Source organism: Panicum hallii, chromosome 3 (genome assembly GCF_002211085.1).
Source record: "Panicum hallii strain FIL2 chromosome 3, PHallii_v3.1, whole genome shotgun sequence".
NCBI classification, from domain to species: domain Eukaryota; kingdom Viridiplantae; phylum Streptophyta; class Magnoliopsida; order Poales; family Poaceae; genus Panicum; species Panicum hallii.
In genome coordinates this window covers 19381274-19393561 of record NC_038044.1, presented here as the reverse complement: position 1 = coordinate 19393561, position 12288 = coordinate 19381274, and the positions used below count along the sequence as shown (strand labels likewise).

The following is a 12288-nucleotide window of genomic DNA, read 5'->3' as shown; positions in this document are numbered from 1 at the left end:
AGTCACCCAAGTTAGGGTTTGGGTTTGTTTAGATTATTCTGTCAAGGACAGCTTCGCCGTTCGTCGGTTCGAGAGACCACAACTTCGTGAGTTAATCATACATCTGCAATTTTGGTTGCATTCTTCCTTGTTCTTACTTGTGTTCTTCAATTCGCAGGTAAGGATTAGCCTTCCTGACGAGGTCGGCCATGCAACACCGGCCGATAACCTGAGAAGACGTGGTGCTGAGATTGCGGGGTTTGGAACGTGTTGTTTAGAAGCCAGATCGAATTGTGTCGCGACTCCACCAAATCGAGAGTTAACAAATCTTTCAGAAGATCGGAAATCCTAGTTCACATCAGTTGGTAATCAGAGGTTCTGGTTCACCGTCAGGTTCACTCTTAACCTAGTTCCTGTTTTTTTGCTTTCGTCCTAGAGTCCACAGAAAAGCCAAAAAATTTTAGTCGTTAGGTTTTCCCTGTCCCAGACCTTGTTTAGCCTTTGCATAATTCTATTTTTCAGAGCCCGTAGTGTTGAGTTTGTGTCCTAGTTCGTGTTTTTGTTGCTGGTTTACTTCATGTCTGAGTTCAATCGTGTGATCCACATCCGCTGCCACCATATTCATCCATCCGATCCAGTTTCAACCTTAACAAAAATCTAATACGGAGGATCCTCCTTAAAATAGGCATAACTTTTCGCTCGGAACTCCGATTGAGGCGTTCTTTTTTTTCAAATTTTCGTTGCGATTTCAGAATTTCCAAAAAAATTTAGAAGATTGTCTATTTTTGCTTAGGAGTTCGCGCATCCAATTTAAAGAAAGCTCATGATTTTCTACAGATTACATCTTACCTTAGATTGAGCTGATACTTTGTGGTGTTGTCCTATTCTCGTGCTCCTGGTTGAGAAAAAATATCAGAAAAATAAAATAAAAAAGAAAAAAATTAATTTCTACTGGTGCTAAAAAATAAAATAGGAGGCACATAGAGAGGATACACTTGTTGATATCGTGTGCGCTGCTGAATACTTGCTCATATCGTATCGTTGCTGATCTTCATTGTTTCTTTCTTGCTCCTTGTTTGTTGACACTACTGTTATAAGGATACGAGTAGACCAGCAACTAAGGACAGGCAATTCGGACTTTTATTTAGCATTGCTATCTGTTATTGAATTGTGTTCCACTCGTATACTTGGCCTTCCTATAGCTCCACATACTACTTCGTGGGATACATCTCCCAGGTATCCTTTGTCTTGCTGGTAAGAATCTTGTAAGAGCTTGGTAATGTGTTTTCTTTTTCTGTGTTGATTGAGAGGCACCACTACCGCTGCATAGTAGATTATTAGGGATAACCTTTATTGTTTGTTGCTGTTCTTATGTCTACAATACTAGATGACGATGAAAATAACACTCCTGAGAACTTCAATGAGTGTGTCAGCCAAGAGCAACTACAGTCTGTTGTAGACAATGCTCAGAAAGATATGAAGGAGACGGTCTTCAAGGCCATCACCGACGCATTCATTAAACTCAAGCTCGGCAACATCATTGAGAGGTTGGACAGGAGGGTATCCACGCTAGCTGACAGGATTGCTGCGTTGGAAACTCGTCAACCGACCTATGAAGACACCGGACACCCCGAGGATGAGGTGTATGATGCCCATGGTAATATAGATCACGTAGCTACACGACAAGCGCGGCTGCGACATCGTCTTCGCAATAACACCGTAGGTATGGGCGGTACTGGTAATCATAATCGTGTTCCCGATGATCCTTATGCTAAGATTAAATTTACCATACCTACTTTTTCGGGACATTATGATGCTGAAGAATACCTTGATTGGGAGATGACAGTAGAGCAAAAATTTAGTGCCCACCTTGTTCCTGAGCAACATAGAGTTAGATAAGCCACTAGTGAATTTAAAGACTGCAATCATTTGGTGGGCTGGTTTAGCTGCAGAGGGCACTTCAACTAGTATATGGGAAGAACTTAAGGTTGCTGTGCCTGATAGATTTGTTCCACGATCTTATACTAGAGACCTGCGTAAGAAATTGATGCGCTTAGAGCAGGGAGATAAATCTGTGCAGGACTACTATGGTGAGCTTCAAAAAGGTTTAATGCATTGTAGCATAGTGGAGGGAACCGAGAATTCTGTTTGTTGGTTCTATTCTGGTTTGAGGTGGAAAATTCAGGATATTGTTGACTATAAAGAATTTAATACTATTAACCGGTTGTTCCAGTGTGCTATGCTTGCAGAGAAGGAATTGCAGGGACATGAGCAACAAAACAAGACCACTGTTTGGACATCCTTTGCGCCACCGTCTGAGAGCCTAAAGCGCCACAGCTTGTTCTAGATTTTTTTCGTCATCAAGAACCATCGTGCACGTGTGATTATTGATGGAGGAAGCTGCAAAACTTGCTGAGTTCATATTTGGTAAAGAAACTTTGCTTGACCATATGACTGCATCCACATCCATACCATATTCAGTGGTTTAATGATTCTGGAAAAGCTAAGGTAATAAAAACTTGCAGAGTTTCTTTTTCTATTGGTGCCTATGCTGATTTTGTTGATTGTCATGTGGTACCTATGCAAACTTATTCAATTTTGTTGGGTCATCCTTGGGAACATGATAGTGATGCTATACACCATGGTAGGAGTAATAAATACACTTTTATTAATAAAGGAAAAAAAATACTTTGGTTCCTTTGACCCCTGATGAAATTGTACAAGCTGATAAGCAAAGAGGCTGTTAATTCGAACAATGTTAAATCTAAAAACCAACAAGTTGCTAATTCTATTTTCCCACCTAAAAAGGAGAAGCCCCCACCTAATTCAAAGTCCGAGGGAATTAAATTAAAGGAGGGAGTTATGCTTGCAACAAAATGTGACCTTACTGAAATTTCTGATGATGATGTATGCTATGCTTTGATATGCAAACGAGTCTTGTTTTCACTTGATGATATTGCTAGCTCTTTGCCTCCTACTGTCACTAAGATTTAGCAGGAGTATGAGGACATCTTTCTAGCTGAGATACCCCGGGGCTACCACCTATGAGAGGGATAGAGCACCAAATTGATTTAATTCCGGGAGCCAATTTGCCAAACCGTACTGTTTACAGAACCAACCCCTAGGAGACTAAGAAAATTCAGCGACAAGTTCAAGGCCTTTTGGACCGTGGGTATGTATATGAGAGCCTTAGTCCTTGTGTTGTTCCTGTACTTTTGGTTTCTAAGAAAGATGTTACTTGGCGTATGTGTGTTGATTGTAGAGCTATCAATAATATTACAATTCGACATCGTCATCCTATTCGTAGGCTAGACGACATGCTTGATGAATTATGTGGCTCTATAATTTTCACAAAGATTAACTTGCGTAGTGGTTACCACCAAATAAGGATGAAACTTGTAGATAAATGAAAAATAACTTTTAAAACCAAATTCGGGTTGTATGCGTGGCTAGTAATGTCTTTCAATTTAACTAATGCACCTAGTACTTTCATATGTTTGATGAATGAGGTTTTAAGGGCCTTCATTGGTCGATTTGTGGTGGTTTACTTTGATGATATATTAATTTACAACAAGTCTTTGGTTGAATATATGGATTATTTACGTGCTGTTTTAATGCTTTGAGACGTGCACGTTTGTTTGCTAACCTTGAGAAGTGCATCTTTTGCACCGATAGAGTTTCTTTCCTTGGCTATATTGTTACTCCACAGGGAATTGAGGTGGATGAGAAGAAAATTGAAGTCATTGAGAGCTGGCCGCTACCCCAAACCATCACACAGGTGAGAAGTTTTCTCGGTTTTGCAGGTTTCTGTCGCCACTTTGCCAAAGATTTTAGCACCATTGCTGCGCTGTTGCACGAGTTGATGAAGAAAGTTATGGTGTTTCATTGGAGAAAAGCACAAGAGGAGCCCTTTGCCACTTTTAAGGTCAAGCTTATGCACGTGCCATTGCTGCAACTTCCAAATTTTGGTAAGACTTTTGAGCTTGCATGTGATGCTAGTGGAGTGGGCATTGGTGGTGTTTTGATGCATGATGGTAAACCTGTTGCATACTTTAGAGAGAAATTGCACGGTTCTGTTCTTAATTATTCTACCTATGATAAGGATTTGTATGCTCTTGTACGTTCTTTAGAGATGTGGCGTCATTATTTGTGGTCTAAAGAATTTGTTATACATTCTGATTAGGAATCGCTCAAGTATCTTCGTTTATAAAACAATCTGAACCATAGACATGCTAAATAGGTTAAATTTGTTGAGTCGTTTCCTTACATCATCGAACACAAGAAAGGGAAGGATAATGTGATTGTCGATGCTTTGTCTAGACGATATACATTGTTGTCCCAACTTGATTGTAGGATTTTTGGACTTAGAATCAATAAAAGACCAATATGCGCTTGATCAGATGTGTTGCTGAATTGTAAAGAGGGATGTACATGGAACAAGTTTGTGATCAATGATGGATTTGTGTTTAGAGCTAACCGCCTATGCATTCCAGTTGGTTCCGTTCATCTTTTGTTAATATACGAAGTGCATGGAGGAAGATTGATGGGATATTTTGGAGCTAAGAAGACGGAGGATGTTTTGGCCTCACACTTCTTTTGGCCCAAGATGAGGAGAGATGTTGAGCAGTTCATTGCTTGCTGCACGACATGTCAAAAAGCTAAGACTCGGTTGAATCCACATGGTTTATACATGCCTCTTCCTGTTCCTTCTATTCCTTGGGCATATATTTCTATGGACTTTGTGTTGGGATTGCTTAGGACTAACAGGTGGAGGGAAAACATTTTTGTTATTGTGGATCGATTTCTAAGTTTATACCATATCATAAAAGTGATGATGCTATTCATATTGCTGACTTTTTCCAAAGAGATTGTACATTTGCATGGTATGCCTGCTACTATTGTTTCAGATCATGATGCAAAATTTTTGAGTCACTTTTGGCGTACTTTGTGGAACAAGTTGGGTACAAAATTGTTACTTTCTACCACTTTGTCATCCACAAACTGATGGTCTAACAGAGGTGGTGAACCGCACTTTAGGCGCTCTGTTGCGGGCTGTTTTGAAGAAGAATTTAAGGATGTGGGAAGAATGTTTACCTCATGTGGAATTTTCATACAATCGGGCAACGTATTCTACCATAAAGGTAAGTCCTTTTCAGGTAGTGTATGGTTTTAATCCCGTGCTCCTTTGATATTCTACCTTTAGCTACTAGTGAGAGAATTCATAGTGATGCTAAAGAACATGCTGATTTTATTTTAAAAATGCATGAAATAACTAAGCACAACATTGAAAAGATGACTGAAAAATATAGAGTAGCTGGTAGTAAAAGTAAAAGAGAAGTTAAACTTGAACAGGGTGATTTAGTGTGGTTGCACTTGAGAAAGAATCGTTTTACAGATTTGAGGATGTCAAAGTTAATGCCTAGAGCTGATGGTTCTTTCAAAATAGTTGAGAAGATTAATAATAATGCATATAAATTTGAGTTGTCTCCCGAGTTCGGAGTTATTCCTATCTTTAACATTTCAGATTTGAGGCTTTACTTGGGGAAGAAGATGCGCTTGAGTCAAGGACGACTTCAATTTAAGACGGGGAGGATGATGAGGACGTCACTCCTTCGGATGCACACAACACTCCGCTGGACATTCAAGGTCCAATCACTAGAGCTCGCGCGCGGCAATTGAATTTAGAGGTGAGCTCGTTCCTAAGCACTTCCTTTTATGATTTTGAGAATAGATTACTATTTAATGATTATATTATGATTAGGAACGAAGGAGAGAACCAGAGAATGTGTGGAGAGGAGTTTGGAGTTGGACAAGGCCAGCAAGAGACGTTTAGGACACTTGGAGGCCCAATAGTGCACCTCGGAGTCCAGGAACAGTCTGCCTTAGATTGGACGCCCAGACCACATATGGAGTTTGATTTCGACGTTCCATATATGGTTGGAAAGATATTTTCATAGAGCTTCCAATGGCACCAGGCCCGCAACCAAATGATGCCTGAGTCAACAGGAATCGTTGAATCTGGTGGACGTCCAGAATCTGTCTCCGTGTTGCACCGCCGTCTTTTGGATTGTTGGCCCGTGTATCGTATTGGAGCCTATTAGGGGTACGTCCAGGGGTCTTGCACGTCCCTAAGCACTTTATATTCAGTAGAGTCACCCAAGTTAGGGTTTGGATTTTGCTTAGATTATTCTGTCAAGAACAATTTTGCCGTTCATCGGTTTGTGAGACCCCAACTTCATGAGTATATCATACATTTGCAATTTTGGTTGCATTCTTCCTTGTTCTTGCTTGTGTTTTTCGATTCGCAGGCAAGTATTAGCCTTCTTGGCAAGATCGGCCATGCAACACCGGCCGATAACCTAAGGAGACGTGGTGGTGCGATTGCGGGGTTCGGAATGTGTTGTTCAGAAGCCGGGTCGAATTGTGTCGCGACTCCACCAAATCGAGAATTAACGGAACCTTTCGGAAGATCAGAAACACTAGTTCACATCATCTGGGGCTAGGAGTTAGGGTTTGAGGGCATTGTAATGTGGATAATGGGCGTCTTGGGCCTGTTCGAATGTTGGGCTGGACTGGTAACTCGGCTAAGTTATTTGGCCTATCCCGTATAAATTAAAAATGGATGAATACGGGTTCATCCTGATCGAAAATGGAATCTCGAAAATACGGGCAGGATATACCCTCTCCTGTATCCCATCCCGTATAGGAACTATTGCCGAGGGGTAGAGGGGTATCGTTGTTTCTGTAGAGGAAGCCGTATCCCCAAAGTGCCCCATTCCATCGATCAATAGAATATGTTATTTTTAGATTGCTATATAGGGAGCCTTTGTTGGTAGGAGCCGATAAAAAAGACATATCTGGTAGAATCGTAACTATGACCCTGTTCCAATTCCCGTACCGTTTTTAGAACTTTCCATCCCATTTTCGTTTAGCTGCAAATATGGAACAAATATAGAAATACGGACGGACGGGAACAGGATTTTTTCCTTACAAGTGACTGCATAGTATAGTGGAGAGAAGAGTATATACGAGGTTTGAGATAAGCAGTTCGAATCTCGGTTGCATATTTCATCAAAAAAATTGCACCTCGGTAGTAGAGGGGCTTCTGGTAGTGGCCGGTTGGTTGAAATATGTTTTTATTTTGCTGTTTTCAAGAATTTTATTATTATTTTCTAAAAGTTGATTTGTACAACGTGTCATAGCCTGACCCGCAACGCCCGACCGGTGCAGCTCCATCAGCACCACCAGGTCCAGCTGCCGCTGCAGCAGGGTTATCACCTGGAGCCCCGGCACCCGCGCCGGCAAGTCCTCCGGCTCCACCGACGCGCCGGCGCTTGTCCCGCAGCCCCGCGATGTCGCTGGACGCGGCGCCGGGGATGTCGTGGTTGGCGGCGGGGGCCTGCATCGAGGTGTGGACGGCATAGTACGTTGGGCATACGAACAAGCCGCCGCCGTCGTCTTCGGCGCTGCATTCGGCGCCGACGCAGCAGTACTCGCACACCATGTGGAAGTTTCCTCCACCTCCGGAGTTGTAATCCATGGTGCTCACCGGTTCTGTGCCTCGGTGCCGGTATGCCGGTGGTGCACGATTCGTCTCGGTCTTCAGCTCGGGCTCGGGGCGTCGGGCTCAGCGTCGGGGAGCGTCATCAGCGATGCTGGTAGAAGAGCGCGCGTGTGAGGACCGCGCCGTGTGAATCCGAGTCACTGACCTGCCTTGCCTGCGCGCCACCCACTGGCCGCCGTGGCCTTTCTGATCGCCAAAAGGAGTGAACGGGCAAGATTTGCCCGAGTGTCCAGTATTGCTACATTTCTCACATGTCATCCGAGACTCAGTCTGGTTAACCTCCTGGTGTGGAGATTTCAGCTTTTTCATGAGAAGATCCATCTTGGCCACCAGCCTATCGACACTGTCGAATTCATGTATTCCTTTTGCATGGGCTGGCTGCCTATCTGCCTTCCAACTCTGGTTGGAAACAACCTTGTTGATGAGCACTTTAGCTCCTGCAACATCGAGGGAGAGGAATGCTCCTCCCGCTGCTGCGTCCATGTGATCTTGTGATCGCTGGTTCAGGCCATGGAAGGAGTTCTGAATGATAAGCCATTCTTCCATGCCGTGGTGTGGGCATGCTGCAATGTATTCTTGAAGACGTTCCCAGGCTTCTGGGACTATTTCATCCTAGAGTTGTTGAAAACTGGTAATCCTGTTTTGAGGGCATTAGTTTTTCCCACCAGAAAGTACTTGACCAGAAAAGCATTGGAGCACACATCCCAAGTGTCGAATACTTCCTTGTAGGCATAGAACCACATCTTTGCTCACCCAAGCAAAGAGAATGGGAACAGTCGAAGACTAATGTTATCCATCAAAGTGTCTTTTGGGTTGATTATGCTACTCACTTCCAGAAAATTCTGAAGATGAGCATTGGCATCCTCTGATGCCTTTCCACAGAAGGTACTTACTTGGACCACGTTGACAAGACCAATCTTTATCTCAAAGCCATTAGTGCCTTGGTCATTGGTCAGTCCAGTAGGGATATGGCTATTGGACGGGACTGAGAATTGGCGAAGTGTCTTCTGAGCCATGGGTATTGAAGCTGGTGTTGTCAAACCTTGATCCTGGAAAGTTTCTTCTGGTAGGACGACTATGCGTCAAACAAATCACCCAATTCTTCTGGATCTGAGATGAAGTGATATGGTAGATCAAAACTAGTCCTGCACTGCTCTGCAGAAATCACAGATATCCGAGAGCAATGGTAATCCCGCTAAAAATAGCGGTGATAAATCAGTAAATTTTATCAAACTATTCAACGATACCTTTAGCCAATTGCTTCGCTGGCAACGGCACCAGAAATGCTTGGTGGTGTTTCTTATGCTCAATAGAATATGGATTTCGCAAGCGCACAAAATCACCGCTGTAGCACTTCACCTTGGAGTATTCCAGGGTATCGTAATTTCCTTAGGGAAGCACTATGATAAAGAGTATTGAAGAATCGAATGAGAAACTTTACTAGAGATATCAACCGACTAACTTAGTAGGGGTAAGCCTGATATGATAGATAAGATAATGGCCAACGATGACCGTCTGACACAGGAGACTCTAATCCTTAGAGAGGTAAGCAGCTGGGAGGACAACGAGCGAGAAAGACTCCTAAAACACTTTTAAACTATCAAGCTAGCCTCTCTAGATTAAACCTTGCTTCTAATTAACTAGTTATCGGGAACGTATAGCTTACTTCGGCGGCCTCAGGGAAGGACACAAACTGGGGTGAGAAGGGAGTCCAACAACAATCGGCACTACTGATATGAAAGTACTCGAACGTGGTGGACTACAAGAGACGGACAGGGCTGTCACCACCTGCCGCCTACCACAACGGTACCGTGGGGTGGAACACACTTTATAGCTAACACTAAGCTTGGACACCACGTCCGTACTCGGTGTTAGGATTTCTCTTGTCGCGTACAAGGGAAATCCCCCACAATCTAGGGACCTAACTTGAGTTCCCTAGTCCGGGTGAGAAAACCCGCAAGGTAAGATCCTGATAAACAAGAAAGATACAAAGCTTAAGCTAGAGCAATTACTTCCACACAAAAGTAAGATAACTTGGAATGGTAAATAAATGTGGAAAGTAAAGCTGACTCGAAAAGAAAAAGAAGATAACTTATATTGATAAATATCAAAGGAAAAGATACAAGAGCTTATACCGACTTCCGATGACGACTCCGGAATCCCGAAACAAGCTCGACTCGACTCTAACTCCCAGACCACCTAACCTACTCTAGAAAGTAAAAGTGAGAGAAGAGAGAACTCCTTGGTGTGTGTTTAGAGTGAGTGTGTTGCTCTCTATTTATACTAGCTAGAGGTCGGTATTTGGCCGAGGCGTCAGTTGTACGCAAGAGGGTCGGTTGACGCAGCTTCCACGCGAAGATGAGGCCGAGACACTACAAAGTGGGGCCGGCTGGCCTCCCCTAGGCCAGCCGGTCTGGGATTTTCTCCGTTTGGCGCCGACCTTCTCGTGGACGCTTCTGATGTTCTCTAGATGTCGGTGTAGGTTGCTTGGCTTCAACGTTGAAAATTGTAGGCCGGCCGGCCTCCCCTAGGCCGGCCGTCCTGGAGTTGGCACTTCGCTGCCCTCCGTTTCACCGACATCTTGATCAAAGGGTGCATAAAGTCCATGGTGGTGCTCCGGGCCAAAAGATTTCGGTAAGTGCTGCAAATGGGTCCTTTAATCCATGTGCTAGACCTTTCGGTCATATCTTTTGTATTTGCTTGTATGTCCAGTGCATAGGGGTTCATTGGAGGGTCCCTAATGGTCTTGTGGCAAGGCAAGATGTGTTTGGCAAAGGTGTCGGGCCGGCCGGCCAAGGTGAGCCCGGCCGGCCTGCAGCCTCTGCACAACACGAGTCTGGAATTTGTAATTTGCATAACTTTTGCGTCCAGACTCCAAATTGGGTGATCCAAGTGTCCAATTCGATCATCTCGATGAGCTCTTCAACATGGCAATGTTGAATTTGGTATTTGACAATGTTTATAATAGTATCATCTTATATCCATGTTTCACCATCATTGTAGATGCTCCATTTAGTGTTATTTCTTGCATATTCTGAGCATAATTCTGCAAAACATCTTAAATTACCAAAACTTGTGGAATTTGTTAGAATTAGGTAAAATATGTATGGAACATAGTGCAAGGCTCAATTTATTCCCGAGAAGTTGACGGTCAAAATGGGAAATAATGGCCGTCAACAGCCACGCACCTTTTTCTAGTTGTGTTTTCTATTTTTTTGTCCACTGTTCATGCGTGCAGTTTTGAAAAATTTTCTAGGCAAATTATGTACATATTTGTGGAATAGTTTTTCTAGATTATATTAGGTTGGGGTGGGCTGGGAGGTGGCAAGAAATATATCTGCCCGCAGCAACAATGCGATATGATTCGAGATTGACGCGTAAAATGATATGTTAAAATAATATTGTCATACTGGTTGGCTAGTTTACGACTGGCCGTACGGTGAGCTAATTTACAGCCGGCAGTATATTAGCCGGGTCCATACTACATCCTAGTCCACTAACAATGGCTCAGCCTTGAAAAGGCTGAAGTAGACGAAGGCCAGGACCAAACGAGCAGCTGAATGTGCATCCACTCACACGGACACATGGCAACACAGCTTTTCTTGGAAACTCTGCCGGAGGAAACCAATCGTCTCGACCGGCACCTATCACGCGGGGCCCTGTGGCAAGACAATTCTCCTCTATTGTTTATCATGTTGAATCCTTGATCTTGCAATTATTCTATCTTGGTCCCACTATCGAACAGGATTTAAAAAAAGAATATGTAGCTCTCGATGGTTGCTTATGAGAGCAAGTATAATAGAAGACGGTAAACTGGCTAAATCGGAATGTGGAAGTGGTGGAAGAGAAGCAGACTATAAGCTTACAGGTGGCTCGAGCACAAAAACCAATAAATTTTATGAGCGAAATAAGGGCAAGTACAACGGCTCGTCGAGACCCGTGGACATGCAATGAAATTTTGCAGAAAGCCCCCTTTACGACTGCGGTAAACGCGCCCTTGTCGTCTCGTTCGTCTACGGAGGAAGCGCGTGCTCCGAGGCCGGAGCGACGACTCGGAGCCCGTTGTAGGAGCTGCTGCGGGGAGACGCCGGAAGCTCGGATCCACCGCGCGCTGGGAGAATTTCCTCTCTAGGAGGTCAATTCCGGCGGCCTGCCTGCTTGTGGCGGAACTGCCTTTTTTTGAACGGCGGCGGACTGAGAAAGAAGATGATCGGAATTTGGTGCTCCCATGGTAGATTCAACTCGGGAACAACTCAAACGGGTCGCTAATGGTGTGGTGAGGCTGTGTGTTCAAGGAATTTAAAGGAGGGCAAGCAACCACGGCGAATTTCACCGGAGAAGACAGCTCGTGCAAAGGGGGAGAATGACGGGAGGTTGAAGGTGACTGTCTCACGGTGGTTTTTATTTGAATTAGCACTGCTCCAGGATTGGCCACCTCATGCTAGTGCTTGGTGTGTTGTCCTCCTGCATGTAGGATGCGTGGAGTGCTTTGAATTTACACGGGAACCGACTGACGATGCCGGCCATGGATAAGCTCGAGCTGCCCTGTTTTCTGTTGTGTTCTGCTCCTTTCTTTTCTGAACCCGTGATTTCAGACCCAAACATCTCCAAAATTTGTGTATGAACTTTGAAATCGGCCAATAGGAGATTTGTAGAATCCATATTCCTCTTCAATTTTTGTTACAGACATATGGCTTAATTCAACCTATATCTTGCTCAAAAAGGGCTCTGAATACGTCGGACTT

At 43.9% G+C, this 12288-nt stretch overlaps 1 non-coding gene across 1 annotated transcript; it reads left to right on the top strand.

Moving 5' to 3' along the window:
• Positions 1-8087: 8087 nt before the first annotated feature.
• LOC112888230 lies at positions 8088-8195 on the top strand. Its single transcript, XR_003227769.1, has one exon. It is a non-coding gene; the product is annotated as a small nucleolar RNA R71 (small nucleolar RNA).
• Positions 8196-12288: the final 4093 nt, after the last annotated feature.